The sequence below is a fragment of the Macaca nemestrina genome, chromosome 12 (genome assembly GCF_043159975.1).
Source record: "Macaca nemestrina isolate mMacNem1 chromosome 12, mMacNem.hap1, whole genome shotgun sequence".
Taxonomy (NCBI): domain Eukaryota; kingdom Metazoa; phylum Chordata; class Mammalia; order Primates; family Cercopithecidae; genus Macaca; species Macaca nemestrina.
Window position 1 is genome coordinate 54,846,341 of NC_092136.1, and position 20,351 is coordinate 54,866,691.

A 20,351-nucleotide genomic window follows, 5' to 3' on the forward strand; every position below is an offset into this window, starting at 1 on the left:
GGCCAAATAGGAACAGCTTCAGCCTGCAGCTCCTAGAGAGATCAACAGAAGGTGGGTGATTTCTGCATTTCCAACTGAGGTACCCAGCTCATCTCACTGGGACTGGTTAGACAGTGGGTGCAGCCCACACAGGGTGAGCCAAAACAGGGTGAGGTGTTGCCTTACCCAGGAAGCACAAGGGATCAGAGAACTCCCTCCCCTAGCCAAGGGAAGCCATGAGGGACTGTGCCATGAGGAAAGGTGCATTCCAGCCCAGGTACTACACTTTTCCCATGCTCTTCACAACCTGCAGACCGGAAGAGTTCCTCAGATGCCTATACCACCAGGGCCTTGGATTTCAAGCACAAAACTGTGTGGCTGTGTGGGCAGACACTGAGCTAGCTGCAGTTTTTTTCATACCCCAGTGGCACCTGGAACACCAGCAAGACAGAACCATTCACTCCCCTGAAAAGGGGGCTGAAGCCAGGGAACCAAGTGGTCTAGCTCAGCAGATCCCACCCCCACAGAGCCTAGCAAGCTAAGATCCACCGGCTTGAAATTCTCGCTGCCAGCACTGCAGTCTGATGTTGAACTAGGATGCTCAAGCTTGGTAGGGGGAGGGGCATCCGCCATTACTGAGGCTTCATTAGATGGTTTTCCCCTCACAGTGTAAACAAAGCCCTGGGAAGTTCCAACTCAGCAGAGCCCACTGCAGCTCAGCAAAGCTGCTATAGCCAGACTGCCTCTCTAGATTCCTCCTCTCTGGGCAGGGCATCTCCGAGAGAAAGGCAGCAGCCTCAGTCTGGGGCTTATAGATAAAACTCCCATCTCCCTGGGACAGAGCATCTGGGGGAAAGGGCAGCTATGGGCACACCTTCAGCAGACTTAAACGCTCCTGCCTGCCGGCTCTGAAAAGAGCAGGGGATCTCCCAGCACAGCACTCGAGCTCTACTAAGGGATGGACTGCCTCCTCAAGTGGGTCCCTGATCCCTGTGCCTCCTGACTGGGAGACACCTCCCAACAAGGGTTGACAGACACCTCATACAGATAGAAGAGTTCTGGCTGGCATCTGACAGGTGCCCCTCTGGGACGAAGCTTCCAGAGAAAGGAACGGGCAGCAATTTTTACTGTTCTGCAGCCTCCACTGGTAAAACCCAGGCAAACAGGGTCTGGAGTGGACCTCCAGCAAACTCCAGTAGAACTGCAGCAGAGGGGCCTGTTAGAAAGAAAACTAACAAACAGAAAGGAATAACAACATCAACAAAAAGGATGTCTACACAAAAACCCCATCCAAAGGTCACCAGCATCAAAGACCAAAGGTGGATGAATCCATAAAGATGGAAAGGCTGAACATTCCAAAAACCAGAATGCTTCTTCTCCAAAGATCAGAACTCCTTACCAGCAAGGGAACAAAACTGGATGGATAATGAGTTTGACGAACTAACTACTACTTCTGAAGTAGGCTTCAGAAGGTGGGTAATAACAAACTCCTCTGAGCTAAAGGAACATGTTCTAATCCAATGCAAGGAAGCTAAGAACCTTGAAAAAGGGGTAGAGGAATTGCTAACTAGAATTACCAGCTTAGAGAAGAATATAAATGACCTGATGGAGCTGAAAAACACAGCACGAGAACTTCGTGAAGCATACACAAGTATTAATAGTCAAATCGATCCAGCAGAAGAAAGGATATCAGAGATTGAAGATCAACTTAATGAAATAAAGCATGAAGACAAGATTAGAGAAAAAAGAATGAAAAGGAATAAGCAAAGCCTCCAAGAAATATATGACTATGTGAAAAGATCAAACCTACGTTTGACTGGTATACCTGAAAGTGATGGGGATAACGGAATCAAGTTGGAAAACACACTTCAGGATATTATCCAGGAGAACTTCCCCAACCTAGCGAGACAGGCCAACATTCAAATTCAGGAAATACAGAGAACACCACAAAGATACTCCTTGAGAAGAGCAACCCCAAGACACATAATCGTCAGAATCACCAAGGTTGAAATGAAGGAAAAAAATGTTAAGGGCAGCCAGAGAGAAAGGTCAGGTTACCCACAAAGGGAAGCCCATCAGACTAACAGCAGATCTCTCTGCAGAAACCCTACAAGCCAGAAGAGAGTGGGGGCCAATATTCAACATTCTTAAAGAAAAGAAGTTTCAACCCAGAATTCCATATCCAGCCAAACTAAACTTCATAAGAAAAGAAGAAATAAAATCCTTTACAGACAAGCAAATGATGAGAGATTTTGTCACCACCAGGTCTGCCTTACAAGAGCTCCTGAAGGAAGCACTAAACATGGAAAGGAACAACCAGTACCAACCACTGCAAAAGCATACCAAATTATAAAGATCATCATCACTATAAAGAAACTGCATCAACTAAGGGGAAAAATAACCAGCTAGCATCATAATGACAGGATCAAATTCACACATAACAATATTAACCTTAAATGTAAATGGGCTAAATGTCCCAATTAAAAGACACAGACTGACAAATTGGATAGAGAGTCAAGACCCATCAGTGTGCTGCATTCAGGAGACCCATCTCACATGCAGAGACACACATAGGCTCAAAATAAAGGGATGGGGGAATATTTCTCAAACAAATGGAAAGCAAAAACAAACAAACAAACAAAAAAAAACAGGGGTTGCAATCCTAGTCTCTGATAAAACAGACTTTAAACCAATAAAGATCAAAAGAGACAAAGAAGGTCATTACATAATGGCAAAGGGATCAATGCAACAAGAAGAGCTAACTATCCTAAGTATATATGCACCCAATACAGGAGCACCCAGATTCATAAAGTTCTTAGAGACCTACAAAGAGATGTAGACTCCCACACAATAATAATGGGAGACTTTAACACCCCACTGTCAATATTAGACAGATCAATGAGACAGAAAATTAATAAGGATATTCAGGACTTGAACTCAGTTCTGGACCAAGTGGACCTAATAGACATCTGCAGAACTCTCCACACAAAATCAACAGAATATACATTCTTCTCAGCATCACATTGCACTTATTCTAAAATTGACCACATTATTGGAAGTAAAACACTCTTCAGCAAATGCAAAAGAACAGAAATCACAACAAACTGTCTCTCAGACCACAGCGCAATCAAGTTAGAGCTCAGGATTAAGAAACTCACTCAAAACCACACAACTACATGGAAATTAAACAACCTGCTCCTGAATGACTACTGAGTAAATAACGAAACTAAGGCAGAAATAAATAACTTATTTGAAACCAATGAGAGCAAAGATACAACATACCAGAATCTCTGGGACGCAGCTAACACAGTGTTTAGTGGGAAATTTATAGCACTAAATGCTCACAAGAGAAACCAGGAAAGATCTAAAATCGACACTGTAACATCGCAATTAAAAGAACTAGAGAAGCAAGAACAAACAAATTCAAAATCTAGCAGAAGACAAGAAAACTAAGATCAGAGCAGAACTGAAGGAGACAGAGACATGAAAAACCTTCAAAAAAATCAATGAATCCAGGAGCTGGTTTTTTGAAAAGATTAACAAAATAGACATACCACTAGACTAATAAAGAAGAAAAGAGAGAAGAATCAACTCGACACAATAAAAAATGATAAAAGGGATATCACCACTGATCCCACAGAAATACAAACTACCATCAGAGAATACTATAAACACCTCTACACAAATAAACTAGAAAATCTAGAAGAAATGGATAAATTCCTGGACACATACACCCTCCCAAGACTAAACCAGGAAGAAGTCGAATCCCTGAACAGACCAATAACAAGTTCTGAAGTTGAGGAAGTAATGAATAGCCTACCAACCAAAAAAGTCCAGGACCAGACGGATTCACAGCCCAATTCTACCAGAGGTACAAAGAGGACCTGGTACCATTCCTTCTGAAACTATTCCAAACAATAGAAAAAGAGAGACTCTTCCCTTACTCATTTTATGAGGCCAGCATCATCCTGATAAACCTGGCAGAGACACAAGAAAAAAAGAAAATCTCAAGCCAATATCCCTGATCAACATTGATGCAAAAATCTTCAATAAAATACTGACAAACCAAATCCACCAGCACATCAAAAAGCTTATCCACCACTATCAAGTCGGCTTCATCCCTGGGATGCAAGGCTAGTTCAAAATACACATATCAATCAATGTAATTCACTACATAAACAGAACCAATGACAAAAACCACATGATTATCTCAACAGATGCAGAAAAGGCCTTTGGCAAAATTCAACACCTCTTCATGCTAAAAACTCTCAGTAAACTAGGTTTTTGATGGAACGTATCTCAAAATAATAAGAGCTATTTGTGACAAACCCACAGCCAATATACTGAATGGGCAAAAACTGGAAGCATTCCCTTTGAAAACTGGCACAAGACAAGGATGCCCTCTCTCACCACTCCTATTCAACATAGTATTGGAAGTTCTGGCCAGGGCAATCAGACAAGGGAAGGAAATAAAGGATATTCAGATAGGAAGGGAGGAAGTCAAATTGCCTCTGTATGCAGGTGACACGACTGTATATTTAGAAAACCCCATTGTCTCAGCCCAAAATCTCCTTAAGCTGATAAGCAACCTCAGCAAAGTCTCAGGATACAAAATCAATGTGCAAAAATCACAGGCATCCCCACACACCAATAACAGACAAACAGAGGGCCAAATCATGAATGAACTCACATTCACAATTGCTATAAAGAGAATAAAATACCTAGGAATACAGCTTACAAGGGATGTGAAGGACCTCTTCAAGGAGAACTACAAACCACTGCACAAGGAAATAAGGGGACACAAACAAATGGAAAAACATTCCATGCTCATGGGTAGAAAGAATCAATATCTTGAAAATGGCCATACTGCCCAAGGTAATTTATAGATTCAATGCCATCCCCATCAAGCTACCATTGACTTTCTTCACAGAATTAGAAAAAAACTACTTTAAATTTCACATGGAACCAAAAAAGAGCACATATAGCCAAGACAATCCTAAGCAAAAAACAAAGCTGGAAGCAGCAGGCTCCTTGACTTCAAACTATATTACAAGTTATTGTAACCAAAACAGCATGGCACTAGTACCAAAACAGATACATAGACCAATGGAACAGAACAGAGGCCTCAGAGATAATGCCACACATCTAAAACCATCTGATCTTTGACAAACCTGACAAAAACAAGCAATGGGGAAAGGATTCCCTATTTAATAAATGGTGTTGGGATAAACTGGCCAGCCATATGCAGAAAACTGAAACTGGACCCCCTTCTTACACCTTGTACAAAAATTAACTCAAGATGGATTAAAGACTTAAACGTAAAACCTTAACCCATAAAAACTCTAGAAGAAAACCTAGGCAATGCCGTTCAGGACATAGGCATGGTCAAAGACTTCATGACTAAAACACCAAAAGCAATGGCAACAAAAGCCAAACTTGACAAATGGGATCTAATTAAACTAAAGAGCTTCTGCACAGCAAAAGAAACTATCATCAGAGTAAATAGGCAACCTACAGAATAGGAGAAAATTTTTGCAACCTATCCATCTGACAAACGGCTAATATCCAGAAACTACAAGAAACTTAAACAAATTTACAAGAAAAAAAACAAACAACCCCATCAAAAAGTGGGCAAAGGATATGAACAGTCATTTCTCAAAAGAAGACATTTATGTGGGCAACAGACATATGAAAAAATGCTCGTCATCACTGGTCATTAGAGAAATGCAAATCAAAACCACAATGAGATACCATCTCATGCCAGTTAGAATAGCGACCATTAAAATGTCAGGAAACAACAGATGCTGGAGAGGATGTGGAGACGCTTTTACACTGTTGGTGGGAGTGTAAATTAGTTCAAACATTGTGGAAGACAGTGTGGCAATTCCTCAAGGATCTAGAACCAGAAATACCATTTGACCCAGCAATCTCATTACTGGGTATATACCCAAAGGATTATAAATCATTCTACTATAAAGATACATGCACACCTATGTTTATTGGAGCACTATTCACAATAGCAAAGACTTGCAACCAACCCAAATGCCCATCAATGACAGACTGGATAAAGACAATGTGGCGCATATGCACCATGAAATACTGTGCAACCATACAAAAGGATGAGTTCATATCCTTTGCAGGGTCATGGATGAGGCTGGAAACCATCATTCTCAGCAAACTAACACAGGAACAGAAAACCAAACACCACATGTTCTCACTCAAAAGTGGGAGTTGAACAGTGAGAACACATGGACACAGGAGGGGAACATCACGCACCAAGGCCTGTTGGGGGTGGTGGGCTAGGGGAGGGATAGCATTAGGAGAAATACCTAATAGAGGTGACAGGTTGATGGGTGCAGTAAACCACCATGGCACGTGTATACAAAAAAAAAAAAAAAAAAAAAAAATCCCTAGCAACTGAGAAAATAAGATAATCATTAACTCCAAGAAAAATAAAATGTCATAAACAAAAGGAAATATAATCATAGGTTATTTCCTGGCTGGCTATAATATACCTAAGTGGTCATAAGAAGGTAAATATTGAATTTTGATCTAACTAAAACTTATAACTATATTAGGGGAGTGACAAAGGAGGGAAGTTTGAGGGGAGGGTAGAAAAGAGGTAAGAGAACTAAAAGATATCCTTATCTTCCATAATAGGAAGTTAATAGGGAAGGTCTAAAACAGAAAGTTTAGGAAATAGCAGTATAAGCATGTTACTTAGAAATAGGGAGATCAATACCGATAGAAATAGCCAATGAATGCAAAGCATCTCTGGGGAGCAGAAAATCAGGAATGAGGAAGTGGTGCATAAAACTGTTGCTTCTTATTGTAATCCTTATAGTACTCTTTAACTTTTTAAACTATATGTTTTTGGAACTTTTATAAAATAACTAAATGTTTTAAAAGTAACAGGCAATGGAATTCAGGTTGTGACTAACTTCACAGCTGGCTTTAGTCATCTAAAGCAGGTCCATAATGAGCCAGTCTCTGTCGAGTTTGAATGCTGACACTTTGGAGTTGGTTTAAGCTGATGGGTTTTGTTTCAACTCTGTGAAACTATCAAAGAGCTGGATGATGCACAGATGGTTAATCTCTAATTTCAGGATTTTTAAACTTAGTAACATTGTTTTTGTATACGTTTTTAAAGTTTCTGATACCCTCCTTAGTCTTTGAGTTTTCATTTCTGTTATCATCTTTTCCATCTCTTTCAACTCCAAATATTTCCTTTAAATATTTGGAGTTTTAAAGCAACTCCAAATATTTATTAAATTTGATCTCTGTTCCAAAGGTGGAATTATTCTCTAAACTCTCAGCACTTTGTCAGTTTCCCAGAACAGGCCCAAGACTTTTCAGCACTGGGAATCAAAGCAAGCAAATGTTTATGGATTTTCCTGAAAGCAGAATAAAGAAAACCAGGATAATAGAGAGCAATAACCGACAGCAATGAAAATCCAGCACAAAGGAATTTCTGCATTGCACCTAAGTAGTTACATTTATTTAGATGCTGCTTATGAATTATCATTTTGTATATATTAATTATTCAGACTATTTTAATACAGGATTTTGATCAGGAGAGTGTGACTAGACTAGCAGCTTTCAATAACCTGAAAAGCTTTTTAAAATCCTGATGCCTAGGTCCCACTCCCAGAGATTCTGATGTAATCGGTTGGCATGCAGTGTGGGAATAGGAATTTTTTTAAACTCACGTTAGTCTAACATGCAGCAATGATTGACTACTACTGAACTGGATCATGTCCCAGGTGTTCTCTCTCAGTTAAAGCAGCTGAGAAAAGTCTAACTCCATAACCATAATCCAGGCACTAAATTCACCTGACAAGTGCCCATATGGCATATGAATTCCTGGAGGAAATAACCAGTGGCTCTTGCAAAAACCTTAAACTGGTAGCAATTGTCACACAGCCATCCCTTAATGTCCATCGAACACTAGGTTCCCAAGATGATGTGTCAAGGGCAGCATGGATGGCTGGTAACTCTCCCTCATTATGGCTTCCCTCTGCCTGGGTAATGCTCATTTCTTGTTGAGCAGCTTACTGGAACGACAACATTGCCCATTTTAGAGCCACTCTAATTGCCCATGCAACCAACTTCCCTGTACTTTTTAATCAAAGAATTGGATAGTCCAATCATAGTTAATTCTAAATCCTTTTGTTCTGGTCCCTAGCATATTGGATGAACAAAGGTTTTATGTAGCTCATTTCCTCTGTGGGATTGGAGGATGCCATGTGAGCATATGTGAAACTGCTCTTCACCAACTTCAATGGTGTCTGCCCCCCTTGGATAGGCATGTATTTGGAGAGGATGAATCCGAGCCCCACAGCTGAGACCTGAGATTAGTGATTGCAGTCAGCAGTTGGTGCCTAATTAGTGAAGCAGGTAAGGGGACTGTTGAAAGGGGTGCCTGCTGAACCAAAAGCCACAGTTGAGACTGGGCTGCAGAGAGTATTTCTAAACAGCAGACAGCAGGAAGTAGGTTGATCTGGAGCTCAGGTAGAAGAGGGAGCCAGGCTGACATAGGGCTATGCTGGCCTGAGTCCCAGAACAGAATCACCACTGGACCTCTTAGGAATGCAGGGCTGAGTTCAGGGAGTAGGAGAAGGGGCCAGAGAGGGAAGAATGCCATCATCATCTTCCTACAGATGATCCGTGCTCCAGTCTAATTGCTAGAGAAGTAGAGTGAAGGTGGGGAAGAAGACCCACGGAACATCACTGGGGCCATCATTTCAGGGCCAGAGGCCTCTAAGAGCAAGGAGAGAGCCCTTGTGAAATACCAAGTCCTAAACCAAAGCCACCTACCCCAGCCGCAGTCTGCAGTTCCTGATGCTGTGCATACCTGGACAGTATGTCCTCAGCTGCTCTCTACTCAGCTTGAGTGTATTCAGGTCACTGTGCATGGGCTCAGCTCAGACCTGAGCAACAGGGAGCACACTCAGACTACCCGCTGAGTCTGGGCCTGGTAGAGGCAAGGATCCATCAGTGGATAATGACTGTAATCAGAACTTAAGTGGAAACAGAAGGACGTGCCTATTCAGCCCTTTGAAGGCTGGACTCATTTCAAGTTTTCCTTGTTACATTGAAGAACCAACATTTTTGAGCTAATATATGAGTAGAAACATGGATGCAAACTTCATCCTAATTATTAATGAGAAATGCAGATTATCCTCTTTCCTATGTTTAAAATAATCCTGATCTACGTGTATTGGAAAGTCAGACCCCTTCCTCCTAAACCATTCCCTTTATGCATTAAACCCCTTGAGCAAGGCCAAAAGCTCTGGAAAAATACTGACCTTTCTTCTAGGCTCTAAGTGTTGAGAAATCTCTACAAATCTGCAATAGAAATTCAACAGAACCACAGAGCTATGAGCTGTTAGACCTTAGTTCATCAAACATTTACTGAGCACCTACTTTACACCAGCACTGAGGATACACAAATAAATCAGATCTAGTGTCTGCTTCTGTAAGCTCTCAGAGAGGGAAATATGCATGAACAGATGATTTTAATACAATACAATGTATGCAAACAGCAGAGGTATGAATACATAATGGGGAGACTGGCCTACATTAGAAAGGGAGGAGAGAAATGAGCAAAGGCCTCAAGGAAGAAGTGGTGCTTGAGCCTAAGAACGAAGAAAGAATACAATAAAGGTTGAAATATTCACTGTTATATATTAAAATGAGAATAAGGTGATTCATTTTAGAGCATCGTGGAAAAATAACAGTTGGGAAAGAACACTTCTCTCACCCCAGCTCAATAACTACCTGAACAGAGAAAAAAAATGGTGAAAGATTTGGAAGGAGAGGTAACAACATCAGACACCATACAAAAATGACTCGCTCTTTACCAGTGATGACAGGAAGGGTGACATCAGCACAAATGAGAGATTTTTACAGACCAAACAGGGCTAACTCATGTCTGAGGAACTACAGCAAAATAAGAGCTGTCGAGGCTTGGGAGTGGGGACCTGTGAAATAGCATTACGAGCAGGAAGATGTAGGCTGCAGACGAGTTAACATGAGTCTCCAGGACCCCACAAGGGAAGAGAGCCTGAGACACAGTCAATCCACTGCTTATGTTGTGGCGCAGGGGAAGAAGGAACACGCTGGGAGCAAACAAGTTTTCTTACTAGTGTTGTGGCTATGAAATTAAGCCCACAGCTCAAGCACACAAGAAATAGAACTTCAGTGCACATTGTATGCACCTGTCAAAATATCACATGTACCCCATAAATATGAATAATTATTATGTATCAATTAAAAAGTAGCTTTATTGAGATATTTATATACAATAAATTCATTTGTTTAAAAAAAGTAGGAATTTGCTTTGCTATTACAATTTATTTTTAAGCTCCATTCCACTGAGGTTCCCTTCTTTTTCCCAGAGTTACAGAGGACCAAGGCATTGGAATAGGGGTGGCAATCTGCTTTTCTGTTATTATCTACCCACTCTGATATAAGTTCAGATGTCCTGTCACTTCTCATTCCCAGCTATAAACCCTATTCACGTTCTATCTGCCCGGCCACTTTCATACTTCTCTCTGGTGACTAGGAATTCATTCTGTGCCTCCCACATCATGCTGAGCCACAGGAAACTGTGGCACTGTCCAATGCCCTATGATGTCACAACAGGCTGGCCAAGGGAAACATATGACCAAGACACACAACCCAGTCATTCCTTCTCTCTGGTCTGGCTACTTCTCTGGGGCTCCAGAATGAAACAAAGACAGTGACCCCGGTGAAATGAACTGTGTTCAACTCAATACTGGATCTCAGTGATTATAGCTAGGAAGGTGCATCTGTGAGGATGCCTTCAGATATAAGAGTATTAGTTATCTTCTGCAACATAACAAATTACCCCCAAAACTTAATGGCTTAAAACAATAAACATTTATTTTCACACATTTTCTGCAAGTCAGGAATTTAGGAGTGGCTTAGCTTGGTGGTGCTGGCTCAGGTTCCTTCGTGGGGTTGCAGTCAAGATGTCGGCGGGGGCCATGGTTATTAGAAAGCTTGTCTGGAGTTGGAGAACTTGCTTCCAAGATGGCACATTCACATACCTGACAAGTCAGTGCTGACTGTTGGCAGAAGTCCTCTGTTCCTTACCACATGGACCTCTTCATAGGGCTGTTTGAGTGCCCTCATGACACAGGAGCTGACTTCCTCAAGAGTGAGTGATCCAATAGAGAAAGCAAGGAGGAAGACACAATGCCTTCGTGTCCTAATCTCAGAAGTCACTCACTGTCACTCCTGCCACATTCTCTATGCTTTATAAAAAAATCACGAAGACAAGCCCACACTAACGGTAGGGGAAAATTAGGCTCCACTTTTTTAAAGGAGGAATATGAAAAGAAAAAATGTATAGTCATATGTGAAAACCACAACATAAGAGGACAAAATAACTCAAATGGGTTTGAAACATGAGGATGTATGGACTTACCTCACTAGAATCCAGAAATAGAGCAAATATCAGGATATTGATTGACCTAAAGGCTTGCTGAAGTCATCAAGGAACCAGGATCTTTCTGATTCTTTGCTCTTTTATCCAAAGGGTCATTTGAAGCTGACTCTCCTCATGGTCACAGGATGGCTGCCAGGCACTGAGGGTAATGTACTTCCTTGTTCATATCTAGCCAGAGAAAGGATGAACTCCTTTGATCACACAACAGAACTCCCCTGTGATCTGGGGAGAATCATGTGCTAATTGGCTTAGACCTGGTCTATCTGTGCATTGGCACTGTGGCAAGGGGGTAGAACTATCTGACTGGCTTAGACTTGGACCTTAGGGTTGCTCATTCCCTCCCAAATCACAAAGTTTACACAAAGAGTGAGGGAGAATGTGGATACTGAAGAAGAATACAATGTTCACCACAAAAATAGCTAGGCGAACAAGCTGCTGATTCTAGGAGAACTAACACTAACAGCCAGGGCTCACCCCCCTGAAGTTGGACGTCACCACTCTCCATCATCTTCCCCCTCAACCCCACTCAAGGCCCAGACAGCCCAGCAAGTGAAGATGTAGCTGGACCAACAAGCTTCTCGTTGGGGAGGCAAATAGTGTGTGAATATATCAGTCACCTTCGGTTCCATCACTTGAATCAACTGAGATCCCAAGAGCTCAGACTCAAGGGATTGGAACTTAGATTGGAAGGGAGATAGCGTAAAGGAATGGGAAAGTGGAAAGGAGAGGGGGATGTTGAGTAGCGCAGGCCATTCTAAGCAACCCCCAGTTTTCCCCCAAGCCCCACACACAGCCTCCCTCTCTAATGGTATCATGGCCATGATGAGATGGCCCAATTCACATGGGTCCTATGCCTCAAAGCATCAGGTACACACAGAAAAGAGGCTTACTATGTTGGGTCCTGTATTAAGTTTCCTAGGCTGCTGTAACAAAGTGTCACAAACCGAGTAGCTTAAAACAAGTATTGTCCCACGGTTCTAGAGGCTAGCAGGATGAAATCAAGGTGTTGAGGGGGTGGTGTTTCCTCTGAGACCCTGGTAAAATACTTCCTGGCCTCTTCTTAGCTGTCGGTGGCGGTCAGCAATCCTCGTCATTACTTGGCTTGCATGTGCACCACTCCAATCTCTGTGTCTGTCATCATACAACATTCTCCCTATGCATCCCTGTCTTTACATGGTGTTTTTCTTTTCTTATAAGGACACCAGTCATATTGGATTAGGGCCACCTTAATGATTTCATCTTAACTTTATTCTATCTGCAAAGACCCTATGGCCAAATAAAGTCACTTTCTCCAATACCCAGGGTTGAAACTAAAATATATCTTTTGTGGGGATACAATGTAACCCACAACAGACTCCTTTCATTAGTTCTTCCTCCAGTGCTTTTGGTAATAGCTGCTGAGCAACTGCAGTTCTTTCCTTTAAAGAGTAGCCTATATTTCCCAGTCTAATCATCCTTCATGGATTTGGAAGGTAAAGCCAGGGCAATGTCCTGTCTGCTGGTCCTTCAAGAATATAACACACTGGCTCACCAATGGCTGCAAGGTTGGTGATTTCTCTGTTAAATTAGCCTGTGTACGGAGTGCTCAGCCTGCTTAATGCCTTCCTGAACCAGGGAGATGTACTGAAGCAGCATTTAGGTTCTGGCCATATAAACCTAACCTCACTCTCCTCTCAGGGCCTTAGTTTCCTCATCTGTAAAATCTAGAGAGGCTTCTAGTATCTAACAGTGACTGTAAAGTGGCCACATCTGGCCCAAATCAGATACACATCGAAATTCACAATTAATGCACAGCCTAAATAATTGTTTTCCTAATTAATTGAGGTGGGTTTCCCTTGAGACCTACAGAAAGGCTCATTAGAGCTATTAAAGCATCCCCCTGGAGACAGTATGGATTTTAATATGCAGATTCCAAAGTTAGATAATAAAGAAGCTACCGCTCTTCTCTTCCCAGGAGCCAGTGCTTTGTGTTCATACGAATGTCTGGACACCCACAAAGACATCCCTTGACACACACATAAGAAATCACGAAGGGTGAGAGCAAGCAGGGCAAAATGTCGGAACTACAGGAGAGTTGGGGTTGTTCACTCTGCAGTCACTCAGCAGCCAGTGTTCTCTTGGCTTCAGTTTGGCAACTGCACAAGTACTAAACAGCTTTCCCTATGGAAGGAAAAAAAGAATCTCTGGCCCTGCAGGACTGAACCAACACAGCTATACAGGCCTGCAAGAGTCAGCAGGGCCATCCAAGGACTATATCCAAAGGCCATGGGTCCTTTGGGCAGCCATATTGAATTCAGCATCAGCAATGGGCTCATTCAGTAAGGTCCGGCTGAGGGCTTAGGACCAAGAGCACAGGACCAAGCTCTCTAAGGAAGAAGCCCCGGAGGACTAGGCAGTCTGATTCACACCAGAGCAGGGCTTCCAGCCAAGCCTGGAACCTCCTCACACAGCAAAGAACCTAATGGGGTAAATGCTAATTGAATGAAGGGGACAGACAGACAGAAGTCAGAGGTAGCAGTGGAGGAGATGGGGAGAAAGGGAGAAAAAGCAGCAGAAGAAGAAAAAGAAGGGGAAGGAGAAGCAGAAGGAGGAGGAAGATGATGAGGAAGAGGAAGGGGAAGGAGGTGGGAAGGGGAAAGGAGAGGAGAAGCCCAGTGATAAGCAGCAAGCCATATGGCCGGGGCCAAGATCCTTTGCCTTGGTGGGCTCTGGAGATGCAAGGCTCCCCCTGGCATGTGAAATCTCAAGCCCCTGATTAGCAATTACAGACTCACCCACTGGTGGGCCATGGTCTCCAGTGGTCTCCTTGCTCCTGGTTCAGGTGGGCTCAGAGTCCAGGTAGGGCTAGAGGACAGCAACAGACCCTGAACTGTGCATGTGTCAACCTTTTCCTCAGGGTCTTCTAGTAAAGGCACTCCTGCCTCACCCTCCCTCCAACCAATCTTTCCCACAGCCTCTTGCAACCAAATGAACACATCTGTTGGTAAAAGGCAATGTAGTACGAGAACAAGATCTGGACCCAGGTGGTTGGGCTTGAACCCTCGTCCTGCCATTCACCAGCTTTTCATCACTGGACAAATGACACAATCAACGTAAGTCACTATTTCTTCATTTGTAAAATGGAGAAAATGGTAATATCTGCTTCCCAGGGTTCTTGTGAAGAATAAATGAGATAATGTATGTAAGTAGTGTAAACTGTGTGTGTGTGTGTGTGTAATGCTTATTGTGCTTATCGTGTGTCAGGCACTATGTTAGTCATTACACTGACATACAATGCATATATATGTATGTATCCCATTGCTCTTATACAAAAATGATTACGGCTTCTGAGTGAAGTGAATACTGTCTACAGGACAGAATCCAAAGTCAATCTTAAAGCCTCTTAATTTGGCAGTTAAAATTCCATGCAGCCCCCAATGGCAATGCTTCTACATCTTGAAACTGGAAACTCAGATTGCAAGTGGCCTCTTTTTCCAGGTCAAAGGAGGCTGCTCCTCTTAATAACCATCCTGGAAAAACACAACATCTGAGAAAAGGTGCCCTCACTGCCTCGCTCCTTGTCCCCAACTAATCAGTTTCCTGCTTTTGCCCTGGGAGACTGATTATTGCCCTCCTGCTCACTGGGAGGTTGTAGGTAGGGGACATGACAGTCAGGGAGGCCTCTGCTCGCATCCTCTCTACTCACCAGTGAAACAGAAAGGGATGTCAAAAGAGCACTTCCCCTTGCAGAGCTTGGACTGCTCCAGGAATGTGCTGCTTAGAGGCCTGTCTTGGCCTCCTTATTGACTGAGGAAAGCAACATCTGTTGGCACAAAACAAGAGCTCTTAACTGTCTTGTTAAAATCAGAGCTCCTCAACCGGCTCCCACTGGGTAATTTTTCTGGGTTAATAGTTGGGCCACAGAGCTGAGAGACAGGGAGAGATAATAGCCCTTGGTGCCTCTTAAAGCCATCTATATGTCTTGCCTTTGCCATTAAGCCATTCCAGCTTTTCCCAGGTTTTGTTCCCCAGGCTTCCCACAGATGGCCTAGTTCAGCGTCTTTTTTTTTTTTTTTTTGAGACGGAGTCTCGCTGTGTCTCCCAGGCTGGAGTGCAGTGGCGTGATCTCGGCTCACTGCAAGCTCCGCCTCCCGGGTTCACGCCATTCTCCCGCCTCAGCCTCCCAAGTAGCTGAGACTACAGGCACCTGCCACCACGCCCGGCTAGTTTTTTGTATTTTTAGTAGAGACGGGGTTTCACCATGTTAGCCAGGATAGTCTTGATCTCCTGACCTCGTGATCCACCCGCCTCGGCCTCCCAAAGTGCTGGGATTACAGGCTTGAGCCACCTCGTCTTTTTAATCTCTATTGCATCACAATCACCTGGGGAACTTTGGTAAAACAAGAAGACTGAGCTCCACCTGGACTAACTGAACCAGAATCACTTGGGTATGGAACTCAGGGAATCTGTGCTTCTTAAAAGCTCATGGGGTAATTCTGATGCACAGTGAGGGTGGAGAACCACAGTTCCAGACAGTTTTCCATAGGTTTGCTGGGCCTGTCTGAAAGAAAGTGGCTGCTGCTTAGAAAACTGTTCCCACCCCATACCCTATGCATATGCACACACACAATCTCTCAAGTATCAGCGTTGTAGTGTGGTATAACTGAGTCATGAGCATGAGCCCCTTTTACAACCTGCCCACCCAGGTAAGCTCAGGTCATGAGAGCAGTAACTACCACATGTGCAGGTCTTCACTGCTTACCAAGCTTTCTTCAGAGATGTGAGTGTCTTTGATCTTCTCAGCTGCCTGGGGAGTAGTAATTATTATTACCATTCTACAGACGAGAAACTTGAGGCCTGTGGTAGGCAGAATAATGACACCAAAGATATTCACATCCTAATTCTCAGAACTTGATGGTTCTGAAAATTAATATAAACCCTTTGAAAAACATTTTGTGTAAAAGCCTTTGATCCAGTGACTCCACATTCAGGAGCCTATCCCAAGGAAAAATTTACAAATACAAACATAAAAATCCTTATGAGCAAAAGTATTTATCATAGTTATTTATATTTAAAAATTAAAATGATTTACATTTCCAAAATTAACGGAAGGCTTAGGTAAAATATGATACAGTCACTCAACTATTTATGTAGTCAATGGAAATGTTTGCTGTAGGTATTAATATAGACTATATTTAGTATAATTTAGCACATTTTATATAATTTAGAATATATTTAAATACAATATTTAATTGAAATACCAGGATTTCAAGTTGTATATACAGTATAACTATGTAAAAACTTTTTTAAATGGAAAGAAATGTTTATTGTTCCTCTTCTTTCTATTGTCTGAACTGTATTTTCAATTCTTTATGAGTATACTTTATAAATGAGTATTACAGTACACCCCCCACAAAGAAGTCCACATCCTGATCCCCTGACCTTATGAATATGTTACCTTATGTGGCAAAGGGACTTTGCAGATGGAATTAAGTTAAAATGGGGAGAGTATCCTGGACTATCTAAGTGGGCCCAATGTAATTACAACGGTCCTTTTAAAAGAAAGACCGGAGACTCAGAGTCAGAAAAGAGGTGGTGATGGAAGCAAAAATCAGGGTAATGTGTCCAGGAGCCAAGGAATGCAAGCAGTCTGTAAAAGTTGGAAATGGTCTAGGCACAGTAGCTTGTGCCTGTAATCCCAGCACTTTGGGAGGCTGAGGCGGGTGGACTGCTTGAGGCCAGCCTGGGCAACACAGCAAGAACCTATCTCCACAAAAAATAAAAAACAAAATTAGCCAGATATAGTGGCGTGTGCTTGTAGTCATAGCTACATAAGAGGCCAAGGCAGAAGGACTGCTTGAGCCCAGGAGTTCAAAGTTGCAGTGAGCTATATTGCACCACTGCACTCTGGCCCAGGCAACAGAGGGAGACCCTGTCTCAAAACAAAACAAAGTTGGAAAAGACAAGGAGCGGATTCTCCCCTAGAGCCCCCAGCAGGAACACAGCCTTTGATTTTAGCCCCAAAAGACCCATTTTGGACTTGGACGTCCAGAACTGTAAGCTAATAAACTTCAGTTGTTTTAAGCCATGACATTTATGGTAGTTTGTTACAACAGCAATAGGAAACTAATATAAGACCCGAAGAGGTAAAGTCCAAAGTACCTGTAGGAGCTGAGACCAGTTCTCATTTCCCTCCTGCTGTAGACTTGGGTACCCCAAAGCCCAGAGCTGCCCCATAAAGGGAGAAGAGACAGCTCCACTGTGTGTGTGCACCCCTCTAGGGCTGGGGACTGGTTAAACCTCTGGCAGCCCCAGCTGTTGAGCCTTCCCGCCTTCCCCTTTTCCTCTAGAGTCTCCTTCCTAGGGATTACAGTGTGGTGTACAGATAAGAGCAGAGGAACTGACTTGAATATAAGAGCATTTTCCTTTGGAACACTCCACTCCCCAGCCATCAAGGTTTTTATAGCAAATCACCATCCATAGCAACAAGATCAAAAATTCTAAACAGGCAGAAGCTAACAATAAATATCTAAAACGATTATGTGTTGAATGACAGTGGTGAGAAGAAACAAAAAATTAAACTAAAACCAGAAGGTGAGTTCTACCACTTTTTAAAGTGACTGCAATCACAAATACCCATCATCCAGGGGAAGAACTGGGGTTCTTTGGCTTTTGGTTTTTAAAGTGGAGGGAACATTAGCAGAACCTGTTAGGAAATTAATTATTTTATATTGTTGGTTCTCCAGACCAGCAGTATCAGCATCATCTGAGAACATTATTAAAATGCACATTCTCAGGCTCCACCCAACACCTACTGAATGAGGAGCTCTGGGTTGGGGCCCAGCCATGTGCTCTAACAAGCTCTCCAGGTGACTCTCATGCACACCAGTTTGAGAACCACTGTGCTACAGGAAATCCAAATGCTGCTAAAAGGTTTGCCTGTTTTCTATCAAACCGAAAAAATAACAGTTTCCCAGTATATAGGTTAACAGCCAGTTTGGGGCCAAACTGGCAAAAAAAAAAAAAAAAAAAAAAAAAAGAACAGAGTTTGGGGCCAGATTGGCAAGAGAACTGAAGTAAAATACTGAGGGGAAACGGCCTCTTTACAACTTTTTTCTTACGGATGTGTGATATAAATAGTATGCTTGCTGTGCAAACACATCCCCAATCCCACCTTCCAATCCCATTGCTGCCCCTTACCCTCTCCTACAAAAAAAATTCCGAATCCTTCTGTTTCTCAGTCCAGACTCCAGCTTTTTTCCTGGTCTTTCTCAAGTCATCCAAACCTCCTCCCAACCGCCACAAAGCTGCCCACCTACTATGCAAATCTAAACCCTTGTCATTCCCTCCCTTCAGACAATCCTAAAGCTCCCTCCAGAATGAAATTTCGTGTCAGAACTGTCTACTGGAACCCTTGGAAGCAAATAAATTGCCTTCCTCTAGCCTGAGAAACGTTCATTTGTCTCCTCTCCACTCTTGTGACAGCACCAAGAAGCTGTTCCCGTAGCTTAGGGTTCCCTCGGCTCCGACTAGCCCCGCGAAGCTGCTCGGCGAAGCGGAGACTGGTGGAAGGCTGTAGTCTGGAAGGTTTAGACTGAGCTGGAGGGACACCATGTGGCCATACCCAGTATGACACGTCAGGCCAGGTAGCTTCTGTTGTTTCTGTGGTGTTTTTGTAAAGACCGTGAAACATGATGTTTAGGGTATTTTTGAGGATAAAAAAAGAGCAAAAGTTCACTCACAATTATGCTAACAAGATTATTGTTATTTCCGTTTCTTCTATTAAACATTTTCTGACAATTACAAACACAACACCGCCACCCCAAGGAGCACCCCTTTCTTTTCAATGGAAATCTGATCAGCATTTTCCATGTTCATTCAAGGTTTTTGCAATCATTCTCTTCAGTGATAGATAACAATAGACCCTTGATACAAGCTGGTGTAATGAAATGGAATGAAGGAGCATTCAATTGTAGAGGGATGTTCAAGGTAGAGGGGAACAGGGAAGTGAACCATTAATTCTGCCTGGACAGTCAGGGAAGACTTCTGAGAGGAGATGTCATTCAGATGAGGTGATTGAAGGAGGATCAGGTTATAGGCTGGATCCATTAAAAAGGTGTTTATTCTGGCACAGCTGAACACAATAAAGCCTGAACCAGGACAGAGCCCTGGGATCTAGTGGAGGGGAGGGATGCATCAGAAGTCTCTGGGGAGCAGGTTAAAACACAGATTTCCAGGCTTTACCCAGAGACCCAGATCTTGTAGGTCTAAGGAGGGGCCCAGGAATCTGAAAATTTAGCAAGACCTCCCCACAGGGTGCTACTGCTGCAGGTAATCCTCATGCCCACCACCATCATTAAGCCCACAATCATCCTTGCCACCCCTCCTTCTCTGTGGCCTCTGCCTGGAAAGTTCTTCCCATTCTGCTCTCGCTTGGCAAATGCCTTCTCCTTCAAGACCCAGCAGTGCAAATGCTCATAGGTAAACCCTTTCCGACTGCGTGCTTTGTGCTTTCCACCACATTATTACTTTATAAAGAAAGACTATTTAATTACATTCTTTTAAAAAAAAAAAAAAAACCCTAGGGTAGGTCTCCTAATAAACCCCATTTTACAGACGAGGAAACGGAGGCAAAGTGCACCTGAGTAACTGGCCCATTACCCATACTGCTCAGATGTATGTTTTCTTTTTTGAGACGGGGTCTCACTGTCGCCCAGGCTGGAGTGCAGTGGTTCGATCATAGTCCACTGCAGTCTTGAACTCCTGGGTTCAAGTGATTCTCTCACCTCGGCCTCCCAAGTAGCTGGGACTACAGATGAATACCACCACAGCCAACTAATTTTTTTATTTTTTGTAGAGACAGGATTTCATTATGTTTCCCAAGCCGGCCTCAAACTCCTGGCTTCAAGCAATGCTC

General features: G+C 42.9%; 1 long non-coding RNA gene across 18 annotated transcripts in view; it reads right to left on the bottom strand.

Moving 5' to 3' along the window:
- LOC105488780 (uncharacterized) overlaps positions 1-20,351 on the bottom strand; it is a 268,377-nt gene that overhangs the window by 151,783 nt on the left and 96,243 nt on the right. For 5 of the 18 annotated variants that reach the window (XR_011610831.1, XR_011610829.1, XR_011610828.1 and 2 more), the window contains one exon: positions 11,435-11,623. The exons of the other annotated variants lie outside the window; for them this stretch is intronic. This is a non-coding gene — a long non-coding RNA (uncharacterized lncRNA). The remainder of the gene's footprint in view (positions 1-11,434; positions 11,624-20,351) is intronic. 18 annotated transcript variants of the gene reach the window in all.